General features: G+C 44.9%; 1 protein-coding gene and 1 non-coding gene across 2 annotated transcripts in view; both read left to right on the plus strand.

The window, feature by feature from the left end:
* LOC126474459 (uncharacterized) overlaps positions 1–21,873 on the plus strand; it is a 310,463-nt gene that overhangs the window by 75,974 nt on the left and 212,616 nt on the right. The gene's annotated exons all lie outside the window — the stretch shown is intronic.
* Positions 20,364–20,472, plus strand: LOC126476725 (U6 spliceosomal RNA). Its single transcript, XR_007587194.1, has one exon. It is a non-coding gene; the product is annotated as a U6 spliceosomal RNA (small nuclear RNA).

The following is a 21,873-nucleotide window of genomic DNA, read 5'->3' on the forward strand; positions in this document are numbered from 1 at the left end:
GCTATCTAAAATCGTTTCATAAACTGTACTAGTTGGCTTCCCTTGCCTTTTGGTCATAGAGCGTACTGAAAAGCACGATATGATTGCCCAAACGAAACGTAGCATTCGCCGCACTTTGTAACTGGGACTTGAGGTTCACCATATGTTAACGCTTCCATTGAGTAGGGAGCTGAACTATTCTCGTAGGGCTACATTTTCATGTTTTCATTGATTTGGTAAAAGGGAAAAGCAAAAGACAGCATCAGTGCCATACAGATTAGTCACAAAACAAGTTCCGCCAATGAGATGCGTATACCAGAGTGTTCGTGTTAATACATTCAATTCCTGTAATGTCCAACACTGCAGTTTCTTCTAGGGGAAACCTGTGAAGATCATTAGTAATAATTTAGCGTGTCGCAACGACCGGGCGCAAGACTTCTAAGCAGGCACTTGCGTATCCCTAATCTGCCCCAGTTGTCCAACAGGAAAAAGGGAACCTATATAATAACGTGGAAGTTGAACCACGTATCATTCCTCACGACTCCATACGTCCTTTAGAGTTGAAGGCTAGAAAAAAGGCAAACAAAAATTTCAGTGGTCCGCCGGGATTCAATTCCGCGACTTTCCGGTTTCCAGGCACGCACGTTACCTCTAGATCACCAGGCCCTTCAGTTTATAAGTAATTAATGTTACTAGTCAGATGATGTGCCACATCACAACAATCATTCGAGTAGCATTGTAGCATTGTGATGAATTCGTAAACCATAACTTATCCCACCGGCTCACTTTCAATACATCATCAGTGCCGAAACAAAAAACTGCCCCGACTCCGTCTTTGTTTCATCGCTGTAACTTCTTTTAATTACTGCTACATTACCATTCATGAAACTTGCAACTCCAAGGAAAAACTGCCTGAATAAATCCAGCTTCTGTGAAATTGTAGAACCGGCAAAAAGTTGTTAAACATTAGAAATCTAGCATACACGTGAACCTAACAGCTACCTTTTGATGTGTGATAGCAAAGGTAAATGCTACGCCAAGTTCAGAGAATGAAGAACCATCAAAGAAGTATTAACTTGAAAGCAAGTGCTAATAAAAGCGTCAATAAGCACAATATCAATTCATCCCGGGACATTTCGTCTCCTACTGGGCACGATACTACTGCTGCACTAGGTTCCCCCAGGGGCTCACAGCTCGTTTACGAGTACTTGGGCGGTGAGCATGGGGCCGAAGCCACTGCACTATTTCTTCCTTTCCTGTGCTCGAATCATACTCTCTGATAGTAACTTTTTCACGTCTTATTCTTTAGAACAGATTCTCTGCTGACAACGTAGCTCTCTCGTAGGATGTCGATTATTAGTTTTCTCCCTTTGTTCCCTTTATTTTACATCGGTTGATTTAAGTTCGGCTCCTAAATTTGTGTTTGACCACGTTTCTGAAATTTTACGGGCTGGGGGCCATGTTGGGACGTTGCCCAATACCCAGCATGGTAGGCACTCCATGTGGGGTCGGCAATTGCCCGTTCGGTAGTAATCCCCTGACCAAGCAAAGATCGCACTGTTGACGTTGGAGCTGTCACCGCCTCGCGCTTGCCGACGAGTAGCTGTCTGTCCGTTTGAAGGTACCCGGCACTGGTCATCAACCAGCTGACCTTCGCCCTGGACGGGTGACGCTAATGGGGGGAGCCCTCGTTCGGACTAGGTGTCAGAAAGAGACCAAAGTTACCAGTCGGTGGCCGCGAGTTCCCAGCAGTCTCTCCAGACAGACGGCATTTCAGTGCCAATCGTTAGGACTCCAGTAACTTCCCCTCCTTGGCCACACCAAGGGAGGAAAACAAAACGAAGCCACTTGGAGACTGTTATTCGTCTCAGTTCCTGGTTTGCACTCGAACATATGGATGGGCCTTTCTCTCTATTAAATCAATGTTCTTCGCGGAAAATGTTGAAATCATATTTGAGGAAATCTCTTCCCTCAGCAAATTGAGGAGTTCCATCTTAATTAAAACAGTAACTCTCTTGTGAATAGCTTGGTGATGTAACTGTTCGTAACACTCCATAAGAACCTAAACTTGGTATACTGATTAATTTTTCATCGGGACCTATACTACAGATGGATTAGAAACTACGCGAGCTCTTGGAGAGACAAAGCAACCACTTTGTACAACGTACACGTATAGGTCCGCCAGACAATAAGTTAGATACCTGTGCATTCATCCGCGCTTCCAGAGGAGGTCAAGATCATGTGCGTTACCACTGCGATGTGAAACGAATTTCCCCACCCCGAAGCGGTGTTTTAAATTCCAGCAGTTGGGACTTAAGTCTTAGCGGTCTACGTACGACCCAATTTGTGGGGACTGTAGTCAACCACTTTACGAAAATACTCCATGTTCGCAAGAACCTTTTTGTGTCAGTTGCCAGAACGACCACGTTCCTCCACCCCCAAAGTGTGCTAATCTACCCAAGGAATGGAAAATACAGGAACTGAAGGCCCTAGAAAGCCTCTCATATTTGGAAGCTTTGAAGAAATATGATGTTTTGTATACATTCTTAGTAATATCGACATTTGTCACTGCCAGATGTATCCAAATGTGTCCACTCCCTCGACGTCGACATCAGGCAGAAGCGCGAGTTAACTTGGCCATAGGCGATGGAACACCCTCCCCTCTCGTGTTTCCGGAACTATTCCCCGCATCTGGCGGGGCACCAGAATCTTCCTCCGACGTCTGTCGGTGATACGGTTCTCTCTCGTGAACTCTGTCCCAGAAATCCACAAATTATTGGCAAGACAGCAACCAGTGGCTTAAGGAGCCACGGATTGTGTGTCCCAGGGCAGCTCGATGTTCTTCCGTTCCCACACCCACAGCGTAGAACAAAAATCTCGACCGCCAAAAGTTGTGGAAGAGTAGAAGAAATCTAGAGAAAAGGCTACTCCGGTGACCCTAGAGGCGTCAGATATCCCGTTATACTCCAAGCAGACGTTCATTAATGTTGATCTGCCCGCACTGGCGACAGTGATCCTGGAGGATGAACTGTCCTTCTGGCCCCTTCACGTCTAACAAGCGTACTCTCAGCGTGATGACCCAAGGGGACACCAATGTATACTGCCAGAACTGCAACTAATTTCCTCTTGTCCTGTAATTTGATTGCGCTCCAAGAAACACTCTTCACTGATGACCACTGTCAAACTGTTCGAGGTTACCGTACACTCTTGTCAAAATGGTATTGGCCTGGATTGAGCTTCTGGAGGGGTCTGTAGATTGGATTGCACATATGTTATCGGGTGGATTCCACGCAATATCACATTGGAAGTAATAGTAGTGCGAGTGCATGCAATCCCAGACCCAAGCTATCACCATTTTGCAACCTTTATTTACTTCCAAGCAAGACACTTCCTTATGATGACCACCTTATCCCAACAGCTCTTCCCACCTCTTCATCTACTTGGGTATTTCAGTGCACGCCACCCCATGTGGGAAGTACCAGTTCGTCTGGTAGGGGGCTTCTCATCGGCCAACTTCTTTCCAATTTGATCTGCGTCTCCTCAGTGACGGTACTCCTACTCATTTCAGTGTCGCCCATGGCACCTTTTCGGCTATTGACCCTAGTATCTCTTCCCTCAATCTCGTGGATTCGCTGCGATAGTCGTTACACGACGATCTTTTTGACAGTGACCACTTTTCAGTGATGCTGTCATATCCCCGTGATCGCCCGACAAACGACTTGTTGTGCTGGAATCTTTGAAGGGCCAACTGGCAATTGTATGCCTCTATCGTACTTTTGCCCCGTCTCTGTCTGATTGCATCGAGAAGGTTGTGGAAGATGTCTCCTGCGCCACTGGATGATATCTCGCTTTGTATGGGCCCACTCCACCGTAACTGGTACCATGAACGAACCAAAGACGTTGCAACAGGCATTCAGGGTCGTCGAAGGTTCATGCAACGTCTCAAGCGATGTTCTTCAGAGACCAACCTCGGGATGTTCTTCAGAGACCAACCTAATTAATTCTAACTGGTTTCGTGCTAAGGCTAGCTTCTTAATTAAACACAGTAAGAAGGAATAGTGGGGGCACAACATCTCCTCCTTGGGAACATATGCCTGTTCATACCAGTGCTAAGCTCGGCAGTCTGATGGACAACCAAACATCAACAACTGTCCTGAGTTCTTCTTCTTCTTCTCCTCCTCCTTGTACCCAGGGCCTATTACCCGTTCCGATCTCTTTAATCTTCTTTGGTCGAACAAGGTCTTTTCTGCCCCTTGGTATGTAGAATCTTTCCAGTCTGGGTAGTCAATATTCCTCCATCTTGCTTTTACGATTTTTCCTATAGTCAGTTATTTTGTCATTCGGGACAACGATATTCAGCTTCTGACGGATACACTCGTTCTTTATTCTGTCCTCTTTTGTACCTCTCTTAACTGATTTTAAAAATCTCATTTCTGCTGCTGGTATTTGTAGTTGCTCTTTTCTTACTGTTACCCATGCTCAGCTACCATACATGTAACTGCAGACTGCCATTGTTCTACAAAACTCTATTGAGGTTTCTTTATTAATGTTTTTCTTATTGTTTCACATATTAGTTCGCACTTAGTCAACTTTTCCTTAAATTCAACGCTTTTATCATATGTAACAGCGTAGGTACTTAAAACGACTTATTTGCTGTATTATTTTTCTATCAGTGACATAGTTCTCATAGGATGTTCATGATAATATGTCTAAAAATGCGTCGGCGTTTGCCGAACATCTCGCGACCCACTTTGCGACTGCCTGGGCGTCTTCTTTACCTTTCCAAAGTATGAATGACAGGTGGAAGCCATCCCTCCCTCCCCTGCCCCCACTCCCCATCCTTTAGCACCCGTCACCACAAGTTATATAATGAACCTTTCACTGACTGGTAACTACACCCATTGTCAGAAAAAACCGGAACACCTTGAACGACTAGAGAGAGGACGTTCACATTCACAGAACATGTACATTAGTATGTTCCGCAGAAACGATTAGCATTTGAAGCACGTCGGCCTTCGGGTTCAATCATCGATATATCGCGGCGCAACACCACCTACCACTAAAATATGCCTGCGGCCGTCATTGTCGCTATAAACGTAAGGTAATGGATCAATGTAACTTGAGCAGAAATGCAGGATGCCTCGCAGACGTATGCGCGAACAGTACCATCAAATCAGTGAATTTGAAAGGGGCATATTGTATATGCGACAAATATATGTAACGTATGTGCAACCAATTCCGCAGCTACAGCCCAATATTGCCTATCTTCGTCTGTGAAAATGGACTCGATAAGCAATCTGGGCTGTCAGTAAGCGGAATCCAACCTGCATAACACTGTGTGCGTGTTGTATGAGTGTCAGTTTCACTGTCATTTAAGTCCTGAACGATCGTTACACGAAAAACTTAAAACTCACATTTAGATAAGCTATCTGACTGAGTATTTGATTATGAAAAACTAAAGGATGAAATGAACCTGTAGCAATGCATACCTAAGCTGTTTTACTGCCTTTTTGAGAAGAATTTTCAAGTGATACAGAATTTGACGTGTGCAACGGAATTTACTGGAGTACATGGCATTTTGTGGTGTGTCAGTGTCTCTCGTTTTGGCCCTAAGTTTTGCACTCACCTCTTTAGATGACTGCCTTTTTCCATGTGGTTTACAGCAATTCGCAGCAGCATACAGCAGCAGCGGCTAAAGCTTATTGTTACGAAGAATAAATTTAATAAAAGGAGTTTGCTTGGGTCCTGTTAGATACTAAATAACTTGTGAGAAGGGATTTCATGAATTAAGTCTATTTAAAATTTTAGAATCATCGTGACCAATAATAGATAATGACAATGGCATAGTTATCATTAATGGCTGAGTGCCAGATTAACAAATTATTTCAGTTTCAAACTTACATTAACATTGAATAACCACAGCATATTATTAATATGTGGAGAATAATTATTATTATTTGGAGGATGAGGCTTCTTTAACTAACAATCAAAACATTGGATTATTGCAAACGCGGACTAACAATCACGAGACTAACCCTGCAGTTGCTTTTGCACTATGCTTGTGAATTTTACCTTGAATTCCATCTTCAAGCGTAGTTAAACCATCTAAATTTCTCCTGGCTATATAAATGAAATCAGGCCTTTGAGTGTGGTAAGATCTGCCATGAACGACGTCAGGGCAGCATGACACGTCTTCTGTCTACGAGTTTTCGACCGACACTACTACTTCCATTCTCGCAGGCAGACCTCGTCTCCCAACAAAGAATCGCGCTCCCATGTTTCGCCCCCAAATTGTTACTGTCGGTATGTGAGTGCTTACACACTGCAAAAGTGTTGTTGGATGTATTGGTTTTAGTGTAATGGAGAGTTATGACACACTCCTTACAACATAATTGGCATGAGAGAATGCGGTGCATCCATCCGGGAAACTGCTATTCGTGTGGGACGAAGTGTTTCGGCAGAGCAACGGGTGTGCGCTGGATGGTTCACGGAAGGCCGTAGTACATGAATAGATGGGTCAGGTCGCACCACCCAGACCCCCCCCCCCACCCCCCGAGAATATCAACACCTCGAGTAGATCTTCGTCTTCTTCGGCTCTGGCGCAACAGTGTAAAACACACATTATCAGGGGTGACAGTCTATCGCCGTTTATTACCGCATGAGTTACGTGCGCGTCATCCACTTCTCCGCCTGCCTTTGACGAAAGTGCAGAAACATGCTAGACGACTATGGTGTATGGAACGATGTCACTGAAGACAGAAATGGCATCAAACAGTGTTTTCGAACGAATCCAGTTTCTATTTGTTTGAAAATGATTGCAGCAGACAGGGGAGCGGCATCACAACGACTTCATTCACAAGACATACAGCGCCAACTCAAAGCCTTATAGTTTGGGGTGCTATTGGGTACAAACACAAATCACAGTTTGTGCAAGTCGAGATGTCTGTGACCAGTGTGACCTACGTGAATGACATTCTGCGCCCCTTATCCATACCCTTCCGCACGGCGGCCCAGACGCCATTTTTCATCAAGACAAAGAACGACCACGTGTTGCTACACGAACACGTGCCTTTTTTGTGTCACAGGAGGTCAGCCTTTTGCCCTGGCCTGCCAGATCAACAAACTTGTCGCCAATCGAAAATGCATGGGATTGGTGAAGCGACGTGTGCACCGTTGTGACCCAATGCCACCCACCACAGATGAACTTTGGAATTAGGTGAGAGCAGGGTGGATGGTTATACCACAGGACGCTATTCGCGCCTTATACGCGTCGATGCCATCACGCATAGAACAAGTTATTAGCGTCAATGGTCGACCCTATGCATACTAGGCAACAGGACGCATGCCGTACTGAGGTGACTGAAATGCTAATTGTTTCTCCAGAACATACTAATGTACACGCCCTGGAAATATGAACATCATAACTCCAGTCGTTCAAGGTGTTCTGTTTTTTTTCTGAGCATGAGTGTATTTTAGGCAAAACGACCTTGATATGAGTCGTGTAAGACGATGGCTGCACCATACTCATCAACTAAAGACTACCTGCATGCAAAGGCTTAATGATCTCTGCTTTCTTGCCCACAGCTCTTGGTGAGCGGATTGTACTAATATGCTCCATATTTACTGGGCCCTGGTCTCATTGCAGTTGGACTATGGTTGCCGGGTTTACGGGTCAGCAGGACATTCAGCTCTGAAATCGTTGGACCCAGTCCATCATTGGGAGAATAAGACTGTCCATTGGCATCTTCCAAACAAGTCCCACAGACAGTCTCCTTGTCGAAGCAGGAATCTTCCCTCTTTAGTTCCGATGGTATCAACTCATGCTCACTATTCAATCACCTTCCAACAATTTCCTAATCATCCAAAATAGCAAATGCTTTCTGCATTGAGGTGTGTCGACTCCCTGACACCCGCCCTTGGGCAGGATAACCAGTTTAAGTGTGCCATGAGACCCTCTGCCCGGACCGCCGCCTAACTTCCGTGAGAAGGTGTACTCGGGGATTTTTTCCCCCTCCCTCCTCCCATCTTGGGTAGTATTCATTTCACGCATTAGTACCGACCTATTTCAAGGACTTAAAGTTTGAGTTGCCCCGATGACCTTTCAGAGTCCGTTTCTCTCAGTTCTTCAGGACTTTAAGGGTGCTACTGTCTTTTACATCGACTGGTCTAAAACCATGAATAGGACAGGATATGCTTTTACATTTCCCGCCAGTCAGGAACAGCATTTGTTGCCAGGAACACAGAGCGTTTTTAGTTGGAGCTGGATGTTACTCTTGTCACCCTGTGATATCTGCTATTCATTATCTTCTCTCTGATCACAGTCGTGCTTTATGTCTGTCTGTCGGTCTGTTGTTCAGAAGTCTCTCTCTGGGTCCCACGTCATGTGGGTATCCCAGGGAATGAATTGAACGACTGTTTGGCTGGAGAAGCGCTTATTCGCTCGACATTCTTTTTGACGATTCCAAATGCAGACTGCAGATTGCAAATAAGATCTCTCTTGAAACCACCTGCCAGACCAGGATTCGAACCTCGGATCGATGTCTTCTGTGAACAAGCTCTTGACCGACTGATCTATCCAAGCACGACTCACGACCCATCCCTCCCCGTTCCCCCACATGTACTTCTGCCAGTACCTCATCTCCAACCTTCCAAACTTAGAGAAGTGTGCCTGCATACTTGTGGGACTAGCCCTCCTGGAAGGCAAAAAGTCCTGGTCTGGCATACAGCTTTAATCTACCAGGAAGTTTCATATCAGCTCACTCTCTGGTATAGGAATAAAGTTCATTCTGGAAGAGCTCTCTTCAGTGAGAGTTGAAACAGCATGTAATGGGCTGCTGCCGTCTCTAATAAACCCAGCAATATGAAGAACAGGTATATAACGCTCCTCGTTTCATTCCATCCGTAACGAATATGCCGGTGAGGGGGACCCCGTCGCATGAAGAATACCAGGCTATACCCGCCTCGTCCTACCACGTACTGACCTGATTATTTCTTCCTTTATTTCGTTACAGTCGGTCCAATCGATGTCCATTATGTTTATAGCCTTCTCACTTTTGCTATTACTAATCTCCGGCTAGGAGGCATTCTTTACTTTGTAACAGTCGTCGCCCTTAATCACGTTGGCGGAGTCGGATGAAGGTGGGGATTCTCTCGCCACAGCTGAGCCCTGGGACATCTCCAGATCTACATACTTCGATAGTTCGGTCAGATTTCTAGCTGATATCGCTAACTCCAAATGAACTACCTCTTTATCGAGTGGCTGATGACCCCGCTGTTCAATCCCTTAACCAACCAATATACAGCATAACATGAGAGTGATCTTTTTCCTTGGCCTCATTGTACCGTACAGGATCTTCCACAATATGGGCTCTATGTTTGAGCATTGTGTCGGTTGTGAACCTTTTGTGTCGGCACTTTGAGGGTATATGTTAGTAGCAAAACTGGTCCATTGAGTCGGCTTTCATTGTACAGCAACTACACATTGCATTGTGTATATGAACACCGTCGCTTCATGCAGAGTACTAAAATGTAATGAGAGCCTCATTTCAACCTCTCATGTTGTGAAGTCAGGTACGTGTTAGACGGTACCTTGGTAAACACAGACTGGCAGGTTGTTTTCTTGAGCGGCATAGAGAACAAATGTGAAATTTAAAGATTTTATGCGACGTTTGATTCTCCATCCGATCTTGATCTCTTGAGGCCAATAATGAACAATTATCACTACATGACGATGGTTTAAATGCCCGAGTAACGTGGAGTAATGTGCAAGTTATCGGGTGATCAAAAAGTCAGTTTAAATTTGAAAACTGAATAAATCACGGAATAATGTAGATACAGAGGCACAAATTGACATACATGCTTGGAATGACATGGGATTTTATTAGAACCAACAAAATACAAAAGTTCAAAAAATGTCCGACAGATGGTGCTTCATCTGATCAGAATAGCAATAATTAGCATAACAAAGTAAGACAAAGCAAAGATGATGTTCTTTACAGGAAATGCTCAGTATGTCCAGCATCATTCCTCAACAATAGCTGTAGTCGAGGAATAATGTTGTGAACAGCACTGTAAAGCATGTCCGGAGTTATGGTGAGGCATTGGCGTCGGATGTTGTCTTTCAGCGTCCCTAGAGATGTCGGTCGATGACGATACACTCGCGATTTCAGGTAACCCAAAGCCAATAATCGCACAGACTGAGGTCTGGGGACCTGGGAGGCCAAGCATGACGAAAGTGGCGGCTGAGCACACGATCATCACCAAACGACGCGCGCAAGAGATCTTTCACGCGTCTAGTAACATGGGGTGGAGCGCCATCCTGCATAAACATCGTACGTTCAGCAGGTGTTTATCAGCCAGGCTGGGGATGATGCGATTCTGTAACATATCGGCGTACCTCTCATCCGTCACGGTAGCAGTTACAAAACCATAATCACGCATTTCCTCGAAGAAAAAAGGCCCGATAACGGTAGATGTGGTAAATCCAACCCATACCGTGACTTTCTCGTCGTGTAATGGAGTTTCCACGACAGTTCTAGGATTTTCGGTAGCCCAAATTCTGCAGTTGTGGGTGTTGACAGACCCTCGGAGCGTGAAATGAGCTTCGTCGGTCCACAACACGTTACTCAACCAATTGTCATCTTCCGCCATCTTTTGAAACGCCCACACCGCAAATGCCCTCCGCTTCACTAAATCGCCAGGTAACAGTTCATAATGCCGATGGATTTTGTACGGATAGCATCGGAGGGTACGCCCAAGTGCCAATCGAACAGTAGTGTATGGAAGCCCGGTGTGACGTGCGACTGCACGAGCGCTGACTTCCCCGTGCGTAGACGAACCCGCTACAGTCTCCCATTTCTTCCTGAACTGTCTCAGCAGCATTACGCCTTGTGCTCGGTCGGCCACTACGGGGTCTATCGTCTAAACAACCCGTGGCTTCGAACTTCGAAATCATTCTCGCCACAGCTGCTTTTGTCAACGGACCTTTACCCGTTCGAATTCCCTTCCTATGGCGATAGGATCGTAACGCTGAACTAGCACATTCCCCATTCTGATAATACAGCTTCACTAAAAGCGCCTTTTCAGGTAACGTCAACATGCTGCGACTGCTGGCGCATCAGATTCTCTCCCATTACAGCTCCTTTTATACACAATTGTCATGCGCAGTCACTAACGTTTTGCTGGCCAGCGCCATCTGTCGGACATTTTGTGAACTTTTTTTTTTTTTTTCTAATAAAACCCCATGTCATTCCAAGCATGTGTGACAATTTTTACCTCTCTATCTACATTATTCCGTGGTTTAAGTTTTCAAATTTATACTGACTTTTTGATCACCCGGTGTATTGAAAGGACGACAAGTATCATTACTTACATTAATGTTTAGCTGACAGTCACGCATCGAATATGTTGGTTACGTTCTCCAGCAACAATGGGTGATGCTTTGGAAACTTGTATCCATGCGACATGGAAGCAGAATTCCGCAGAAAAACATCCACGCTCGTTTTGATTACGTGCCACCGCGTTAATTAGTTCTGACTGTGGCACACGGCGTTATGAATTTTCAGATTAAAAAATCATGTACAGTTCTGTAACATTGATCATTTGTATATTGTCATGCACATATGGTCTTATTTACGTTAGTTGGCATTTGACTTCTGTCGGTCAAAGTTACGACGTTGTCACGACAAATCTTTTGTGTCTCCATCTCGTGCAAAAATCACGCCAAAACTCAGAACTGAACGTACAGTTCGGATCTCTGTAGTGTCTCCCTTATGCTCCTCTTTCGACAAATTTCATCACAAATTGTAAGGTGCGCGAAACTAAACCTGTTGTGACCACTCACGTAGAACTGGCGGGCACAAATGCTTTGCGTAGCGGAAGTGGGAACATTGTGATAGCCAACAATGCAAGGCTCCCATTGGTGTCTCGGTGTTGCATGCTTCACTTGCTGCAGCCCGCAGAAAGGCGTAGTAAGGGACTGCAATATACGTTGCTTCTTTGGACGTGATGGTGACTAACGCCGTAGAAGCAACAGGCGCGCGTTCGGAAGAGAGTGGCATGTAGTCTCGCGCCCTTGACTTAACCTGCGGCAGGGTTAGGCGCGTGACTCGTGAGTCAGCCAGTCCATAGCTGGAGAACTAGCGTTATTTCCGCCGCTCGGCACGATGCTTTCCGGAACAGAGGTGACGCAGGCTGCGGCGCCGGAACATGAGTCAACTGGTCGAGGCAGGCGTGGCTCGGCGCGGAGGCCGATTCATTCATTCATGAGTTCTGTTGTCAGCCGGCCGGCATTCCAGGGGACGGACGAACGCACAATGCGTTGGCTCTCGCTTTCAATGAGCCGTGGGCGGCGGCTGCACTGGCGCCGCAGCGCTGCGCTGCGTCATACAAACCCACCTGCCCTGCGACACTCGGGCCAGTACGCTCTTCCTCGTCGGACTGTGCGCTTCTTGCTGTGGACCGAAACCAGTGTGGGACTAGCGCGTGTGACGATTTAGTTGACTCGGCTGCACGCTTTCGCTACAGCATTCTGTCTCTACCTGTACATCGAAACTGTGCAAGTGTACGTCCTCTTCGCCATTTTGAATTATCTGTTTAACTTGAAGTTAGCCAGACTGTTACATCAGTAATATTGCTGCTGGACTTTGTTCTCTGAAAAGAACTTTTCAAGGTGACGTTGTATAATTATGTATTCAGTTCGCTGTTACATGTTTTGATTAGTGGTGTCATAAAGAGTGGTTGAGCACAGTAAAAAGTATTTTCGTCACAAGCTGTACGTAATACACGTTCGCACGACACGAGAATTAAATATGCCGTTCAAAATAGGTGACAGCTGTTCTTGTCGTGGTTGTATGAAAATACTGTGAAGTTTAGTGATTGACTTAAATGATGTCAGCAGCAACTGTATTGAGCACACGGTTTTTTACGTATCCTTCAGCCCAGCTCCTTGTTGAGTTTTGGTTTGCACTTTTGTGACTGTAGAACTCTGTTGAACCACACCTTTTTAAGGTTTATTACTGGCATGTTCGCTGTTAATAGGTATTATGTGTCAAAATTTCAAATCATAATACATGTTTATCGAAATTTTCTTCTGTATATTCTGTGGTAGTACTCTGTACTTAAGTGGTGACAGTGGTACGTATAATTTTCTCGCTGGCAGCATTCTGTAGACGTCTTAATCTTCCTCGTGTCGGAAGAAAGTGTGTTGTGTTTTGATACCTGACTCTTGGTATGGTTCTTATTAGTGGACACACAGACCCGTGTGCAATTGGTCGGCCGCGGTACGACGAGGTATTGGGAGCAGACGGCGTAGCTCTCTTTTTCTAGAACTGGCTCTCCGCCGCGACGGGCCGCCGCCGGTTATTCATAGTACCTACCGTTCGGCAGCGTCGTTAAAAAGCGCAGTCTCGCCAACCAGCCAACCAACCCAGAGAGGTGCCTCTTCTCGGAACGTTTACACTGTCAAAGAAAGGATGATCTCATTGGCGCGGCGATGTTCGCTCGCTCGCTCGCCTGGCCGGCGTCGAGCCATGCTCGTGCATTATCACGGCGTCGCTGGACTATGTTTAAATGAGCAAGTGAATCAGACTTGGTAATGCATCGATTCACATATAACGCACTGTGTTATACTGAACTCTTCTTGTGAAACTGCCACAAGTTTTTCTCTTTCCTATTTCTCAGGTAGTAAATTCGAAAAATAATAGATCAAATTCGGAAAGTAATAGAACCAGCTTTAGCGCTCACAATTAGAGTTGCAAGTGGAATGTGATTGGAAGATCGTTCATAACGTTATTGCTCATATTCTCCACCCGATACTTCAGACATTGGTGCCTCTGAGTCGGTAAAAACAGTAGTGAGAATGATCGATCAATAGATTTGTGATGGGAAACAAAAATCGTAAAACAATTTATAATTGTTGAAATAACATGCGTAATCTGATATCATTCTTTCAGAAGAAAAAAAGACAATTCTTGTAGGGAATTTGTCTATGGAATTAAAATTTATGTTAAGGTTTGCCGTGTTATAAAGTGACGTCTCAGGTATTGTGTATTCGCGTCACATGAAAGACAGAAAGAGAACACTTGCATTAAGCAGAGCGCTCGACCTTCTCCTGTACTTCGCCTCCGGAAGGATTCTTTTCGTTGTAGCCAGCGAACACTTATGTGCTCCACCCGATTCTCCATCCATGGCCGAAGTGACAGCGAACTATGGATGAAGGATAACAAGCAGATTCCACATTTCTATATTTCCGCAAACCATTTGACACGGTGTCCCGCGGCAGACTGTTAACGAAGATACAAGCGTATGGAATAGGTCTCCTGATTTGTGACCGGTTCGAATACTTCCTGACAAGGGAACCTCCCCATCGCACCCCCTCAGATTTAGTTATAAATTGACACAGTGGATAGGCCTTGAAAAACTGAACACAGATCAATCGAGTAAACAGGAAGAAGTTTTGTGGAACTATGAAAAATTAGCAAAATATACAAACTGAGTAGTCCATGGGCAAGATAGGCAACATAAAGGACAATTATAAGCTGATGAGCGCCGTGGTCTCGTGGTTAGAGTGAGCAACTGGGGAATGAAAGGTCCTTGGTTCGAGTCCTCCCTCGAGTGAAAATTTTACTTTCTTTATTTTCGCAAAGTTACGATCTGTCCGTTCATTCATTGACGTCTCTGTTCACGGTAATAAGTTTAGTGTCTGTGTTTTGCGACCGCACCGCAAAACCGTGCGATTAGTAGACGAAAGGACGTGCCTCTCCAATAGGAACCGAAAACATTTGATCGCAAGGTCATAGGTCAACCGATTCCTCCACAGGAAAACACGTCTGATATATTCTATACGACACTGGTGACGGCATGTACGTCACATGACAGGAATATGTTGTCGACCCACCTAACTTGCACACTTGGCGAATGGGTAAAAAGATTCTTCTACCTTGCCCGATTTAGGTTTTCTTGTGGATGTGATAATCATTCCAAAAAAAGTGATGAAAACATAAGAGTTTGTCACATAAACTGCATCAAATGAATGCAACAGTTTCAGAGTCGCACAGTTTTCCCTGTGCTCTGTCAAAACATATGTTTTTTACGTTTTCAAATGTTTCCGTGCGTAGACCGTCATATTCTGTATATGTCCAAGCAAATCTGAACATGTCCTGGAATTTTGGAGAGCGAAGTTGATTATGTGTGAGTGCCTGAACTTTGATAATTATCCGAAAATAAAAAATTAAAATTTTCACCCGAGAGAAGATTTGAACCTAGGACTTGTCGTTCCACAGCTGCTCACGCTAACCACGGGACCACGGCGCTCGTAAGCTAACACTCTCCTTGGTGATGCCTACCTTGCGCATGGACTACTCAGTTTGTAAATTTTGCTTATTTTTTTCATAGTTCCACACAACTTCTTCTTTCTCGATTGATCTGTGTTCAGTTTTTCAAGGCCTATCCCTGTGCCAACTTATAACTAAATCTGAGGGGGGTGCGATGGGGAGGTTCCCTTGTAAGTAACATAACCTAGTATGTTGCCCTCGACGGCGAGAGTTCATCATAGACAAGGTTATAGCGAGGAGTGCCACAGGGAAATGTGATAGGACCGCTATTATTTTCTGTATACACCGCTATTATTTTCTGTATACATAAATCATCTGGCAGACAAAGTTGTCAGCAGTCTGCGCTTCTTTGCTGATGATGCTGTGGTGTACGGGGAGGTGTCGAGGTTGAGTGACAATAGGAGGTTATAAGATAACTTAGACACAATTTAGAGTTGGTGTAATGAATGACTGCTCGCTCTAAATGTAGAAAAATTTAAGTTAATGCTGATGAGTAGAAAAAAAAATCGTTAATATTGGGATACAGCATTATTAGTGTCCTGCTTGATACAATCACATTTAAATATCTAGGCGTAACGTTGCAAAGCTATATGATATGGAACGAACGTGTGAGTATTATGGTAGGGAAGGCGAATGGTCGATGTCGGTTTATTAGGAGTATTTTGGGAAAATGTGGTTCACCTGTAAAGGAGACAGCATAGGACGCTAGTGCGACATGTTGTTGAGTACTGCTCAACTGTTTTGGATCCGTAATAGATCGAATTAAAGGAAAACACTGAAAAAATTTAGAAGCGGGCCGCTAGATTTGGCAAGATGCAAGTATTACCGGGCTGCTAAGGGAGCTCAAATGGAAATCCCTGGAGGGAACGCGACGTTCTTTTCGAAACATTACTGGGAAAATTTAGAGAACCAGCATTTAAAGCCGACTGCAGAGTGATTCTGCTGCCGCCAACATACATTTCGCGCAAGGATCACGGAAATAAGATACAAGAAATAAGGGCTCTTAGGGAGGCATATAGATAGTCGGTTTTCCTCGCTCTATTTGGGTGCCGAACAGGAAACGAAATGACTGGTGCATGGTACCTTCCGCCACGCACCGAACGGTAGCTTACGGAGTAGCTATGTAGATGCACCGCTTGCAGTATTCATCACTCACCACTTATGATTCGAAGGGAAAATAACCTGTTGGCGGTGGAGGAAGGGAATCTTCAGAGACATCTATATCTATTTCAGTATTCCGCCAAGTCACCTGACAGTCGATGATGGAGGGTAATTCGGGTACTACTAACTGATTTCGCCCCCCCCCCCCCCCCCCCATCCTCTGTTCCTTTCGCGAATGGCGCGTGGGAAGAATGATTGTTGATAAACCTCTGTATCAGCTCTTCAGCTCTAATTTCGCGAATTTTCTCGTCGTAGTCATCGTGCGAGTTGTATATGGGAGGAAACTTAATATGTTATCCGACTCTTCCCAAAACTTATTCTCTCGGAATTTCATTAGTAAACTCCGTGACGTCTGTTGCCCCTATACACATTTCAAAGTTTACGCACAAAACCTCGTATTCTTCTGCCTGCAGAATCAGAAACAGGAAGCATTCGAAATGGGATGCTGTAAAAGAATGTTCAAAATGAACTGTACCGATAAAGTACGAAATGACGGAAGGATTAAAAAGAATAGGCGATGAAGCAAGTGTGTGTGAGACCCTTTGCAGAAGAAGGGACAGCTTGAGACAGCTTAATGGGATGTCTTGTACTACTACTACTAAGGCATCGACGCGCTGGAAGGAACAGTGGAGGGTCATGAATATTAGAATATGTAATGCGGACTATAGATTATAGATGTAATAATTACGTAGCGATTGAAATATCAGCACAAGATAGGAAAATATGAAGGGCAGCTTCCTATCAGCTGGACTGATAACTTAAAAATGGCGATCTAAAAAATGGACACTAATACCTTTGAAAGTTTCGCACGCAATTCATTCAGCTGAGCTCAGTGTATGATTGAAATTTTCATTGCGCACGAGTTTTCGTTTTCGGTGACGTAAAAAATTACTTTTAAATCTAGTTTCTTTGACGTTTTCATCAGATAGCCTAGGAAATATACTTTACTCATGCGTAAATCTCGATCTAATTTTATCCGGTCACGATAAAAATGTTACGTACATACGCAGTTGGTGCTTGTGCCACATTTAATTTGACCAAAAACAGTATTGACTCTTTTAGAGGTTTTTCTTGCATTTTTTAAATTCTTTGCTCTTACTCTCCTGGTCATTCACAAAGATGCTACTTGATTCTGCTTGGCATTGAAACGATCGTACGGCATTTATTGGCGGGGATATCCCCTTCGGGGTTCGGGCGCCGTATTGCAAGTCTTTTTAGTTGACGCAACTTCGGCAACTTGCGTGTCAGTGATGATGAAAATGATAATGACACACAACACCCAGTCCCCTGCCGGGAATCGAACCCAGGCCCCCTTGGGCATTAATATTGTGCTTTCATAGGTTTCCGTCATATACGTAGAGGGCGTCACACGTAATTACATAACCTTATTGTGTAGAAAGTCGTAAATTTCAGACTGGAGCCTAATATAGGATATTCGCTGTTTCGTAAACTGGGGCTATTTTAATGAGTAGTAAAGAAATATCGTCCGCTTTCGGCAGAAGATATCTCCTGAACGAAGGCCTATTAAAGTGAACGGCCTTAGGATGAGATAACTAGCACCTTAAATCACATCAGTATTCAGTCCATTCTCTAATCACCACCCCCGACCCTGCATCCTTTCCTTTTCAGAGGTTCTTTGCTAGCCGTGAAGTTAAAGTTCTGTGTGAAATAAACTGCCATATTCTCACACAGTTGGTATTTCCTTGTATTGTTCATAATCTAACATAAATTGTCTCTGAATAACACATTTATCCATATTGTCAATTGTATATTTATTGTGTATACTTGGCTGCTTTTACTTCGAAGTAAATATTCAGTTAACCCATCTCAGCATCGTGTCCTTTGTGCCGTAATTAACAAACTATCGACTTACGTAGCTTTAGTATTTCGCTTGCACGTTCCGTGAACTTTTCTGTTTACAATGCAAGGCGTTTTTCACAATCACTTTACATCTTCGTATACGTATATACTCCGCAAACCACTGTTCGTTGCATGGAGGAGGATACAGCCTGCTAATATTATCGATGTTCCATTCGCGGATGACTGATATGCCTCAGATCGCGCCCTAATCTCTCTTAACTTTCTCTCATGAATTTTACGCACAGAACAGGGTGATTCAAAAAGAAAGAGCAGATTTCAGTTGTTCATCACAGACAGACTACGAAAGACTAGAAAGAAACACGTGGCGCGCATCACTGTATAGAGGATTAAGTTCGGACAGACACTGTACCACACGCTCAACAGGAGCACCGTGCTTTGCTCGAGAAGCGTAGAAACAGATGTCCATTTCATTCCTCGCACGGATCAGCAGGTCCCTGTTTACTGAATCGACAGCTTCCTTCAACAGTTCGATTTCTCAGCTCTTGAAGAGTAGCTGCCATCGGTAGAACAAAGGCTCCGTCTTTTATGTACCGCACAGAAAAAAATCGCCGGTTGTGAGGTCTGGTGACCTGGAAGGCGGAAGTAATGAAAAAGGTCCTGTTGTCCAACTCTTCCAGTCCGATGTTATAGCATGGTGTTATTAAGATAACGCCGCATCTCAAGGTGACAGTGACATTGGGCGCCGTTGTACATAAAAATTAAATCATTGGAATCTTCGCTGCTACAAGTAAGGCTTCATATGCAGGAGTCGTTTCAGAACACGCCACACCGTTGTTTGAGGTAGTTGAAGTTTCTGGCCTCCCGTCTTGAGGACTTCGGAGGGCTCGTGTGAAAGTATCTCGGATACGCTCGATATTTCCATCAAAAGTACGTGGCCGACCAGTGCTCTTTCCTTCGCATATGCAACAGACTTCCAAGAATTTTATGTGCCAGTTGTAAATGTGTTTGAGCAGAGGCACCTTCTTGGTGAATCGACGGCGGAATATAATGGATTGACTTCGCACAAATTGCAAGACACGAAGTGATTTGTCTTGTGGTGTGGTCGCCATGTTGCTACAAATACACAACAGCGCACTTGTTGAAACTGTGAACCTCCGTTTAGCCACAGACATGCGCAACTTATTTCCATCTTTTATAGTTTTTCCGTAATAATCAATTGAAATCTGTTCTGTATTTTTGAATCATCCGGTATAATGATCGCCAGATTTTCTTCGAATACAGTTTCTCTAAATTTGCGCAGCACGGTTTCGGAGAGAACTGCGTGGTTATTTTGTCCAAAGATTCCGCTTTATGATAGCCGAGCATTTCCGTTACTCTTTTATATGGTCTGTACCAACGTGGTACAGCCCATCTGTGAAATCGTTCGATGTCTGTTGTCATGCCTCCTCGATGAGGACTCCAAAAAATCGAACGTTACCTTCGACTCGGTGACAGTGTCCTGCTTGCACTTTCAAGTAATAACGCGCACCAGTTTGAACTAGAGCGTCGCTGTACCTAGTCACGTGGCTAATGGAGTTCCCACAGCTTCCGAGTTGATCCGCAGGGGACATAACTTGTTACGAGGAAGGCTGGAGATAGTTGTTTTCGTGCCGTCGTACGGTGGCGGCAAGCACGGCAGCAGTGTGGTAGTTGTGCGGGCCGGAGACTAGCCACCCTGCCGGGCCGGCGGCGCCCCCGCGCGCCGCGGCGCACTGGGAACGAGTTGCGGCGCCGAACAAATGAGCGGCTGCCTCCAACCCACGGGTGCCTCAGCCTCAGCGGCTGCGGCGTTCATCTCTCGCTGACCTGCAGCGGCAGACGAGTGAGCCGGCCCGTGCGCTGCCGTCGCGCCAAACCACCCACCGGCGCCTCAATTGCCCACCTCGCCTCACCTCACTTGACGCACTCGACTCGCAGGTGAGTGGGTGGTGCTGCCACAGCGCTCTTTCTCTCTCAAACCGTGCAAACTTAGCTCGGCGCATGTTACGTACCTGGTCATCGTACGCAAATGCGACATTTGTGGGTGGTTTTGTACACGCTTCGGCGGTACATATACTAAAATTGGAACGATACAGAGAAGATTAGCATGGCCCCTGCGCAAGGATGACACGCAAAAGTGGCCGAGCGGTTCTAGGCGCTTCAGTCTGGAACCACGCGAGCGCTACGGTCGCAGGTTCGAATCCTGCCTCGGGCATGGATGTGTGTGTAGTCCTTAGGTTAGTTAGGTTTAAGTAGTTCTAAGTTCTAGGGGACCGATGACCTCAGATGTTAAGTCCCTTAGTGCTCAGAGCCATTTGAACCATTTGGGTGGTTTTAGTTCTGGCGATTTTATCAGTTTTTGAAAATAATGCAACTCTGTACTCTTCCCCTTCTCTCCTGACATAGCTGTCGAGCCACTGCAGCTCTACGTGCTTCATACGAATGACTTCTCTTCTGAGAATATTTTTGTTCCGCCTTCACAACGACAAGAAAATACATGTTTCTCCTTATTAGACGCTTATCGCTTTATTGAAGTAAAGTGTAATTAGTGGTGGTCATTTGTGCCTGGTTTTTCGCCTTCATCAGGAAATGCCACCTACCACACCTTTCGTTTCTTTCTTCGTTAGACATTGATAGTTGTGGTCTGATTGTACGCTGCTTTGCAGAAGTGTGCATTTTTTTGCGTTTAACACACCACACTTTTTCATACGTGTTGTACGAAATAGCGTGCTGTGCTACACATAAAAATGCATAGTTCTGCAAAAAAGCGTAAAATCAGACAAGTATCAGGGCCTAACGAAGAAAGATACGGAGTAAGTGTTAGCAGATGGCATTTCCTGATGAAGGCGAAAAACGAAGGAGAAATCACCACCACTGATTATGCTTCACTTCAGCAAAGCGATATGCGTCTGTTGAGAAAAACACACATTTTCATGTAATTGGAACGATGGAACAAAAATACCTCCAGGAATTGTAAAGCAGCTACTGACAATATGACCACACAAATGAAGACTTTTCTTCTGCATCTTCTTTCAGGAAGTAGGTACTTCACCAGTTCCGGTCACAGAGAAAGTTGTTGCCAACGTTCCTTTGGCCTGTCAGCGTCTCCTTTAATCATCCGGTCTGTACGATAAAACCTCTACGGAAGGAAGATAGAATTTAACATCCCATCGACAGGGCAGTCACTGAGACGTAGCAAAGGGTCGGAATATACTAGAAGATGGAGTAGGAAACGGGCAGTGCCCATTTCAAAGGAACCATCCCGGCATTTGCCTGGAGCTACTTTGAGAAATCACAGAAAACCTAATCCGCATCGCCGGACGGGGATTTGAATTTTCTTCCTCCCGAATACGGTCTTTTCTGGTATTTAACTTTCTTGCATTCAGCTGTGAGAGCCATCTTTATTTTCCTTGATTCTCTCATCTATTTTAAAATTATTCAGTTCTCTCCGCACACCGTCATTTTTAAAATTATCGAGTCTCGTGGAGCATTTCTGATTGTTATATCTAAGATCTTTACCACTCGTTAACCGTGACTCTGTATCGTAAACCAAAACAGTCGT

This window comes from Schistocerca serialis, chromosome 4, assembly GCF_023864345.2.
Source record: "Schistocerca serialis cubense isolate TAMUIC-IGC-003099 chromosome 4, iqSchSeri2.2, whole genome shotgun sequence".
In the NCBI taxonomy this organism is placed as follows: domain Eukaryota; kingdom Metazoa; phylum Arthropoda; class Insecta; order Orthoptera; family Acrididae; genus Schistocerca; species Schistocerca serialis.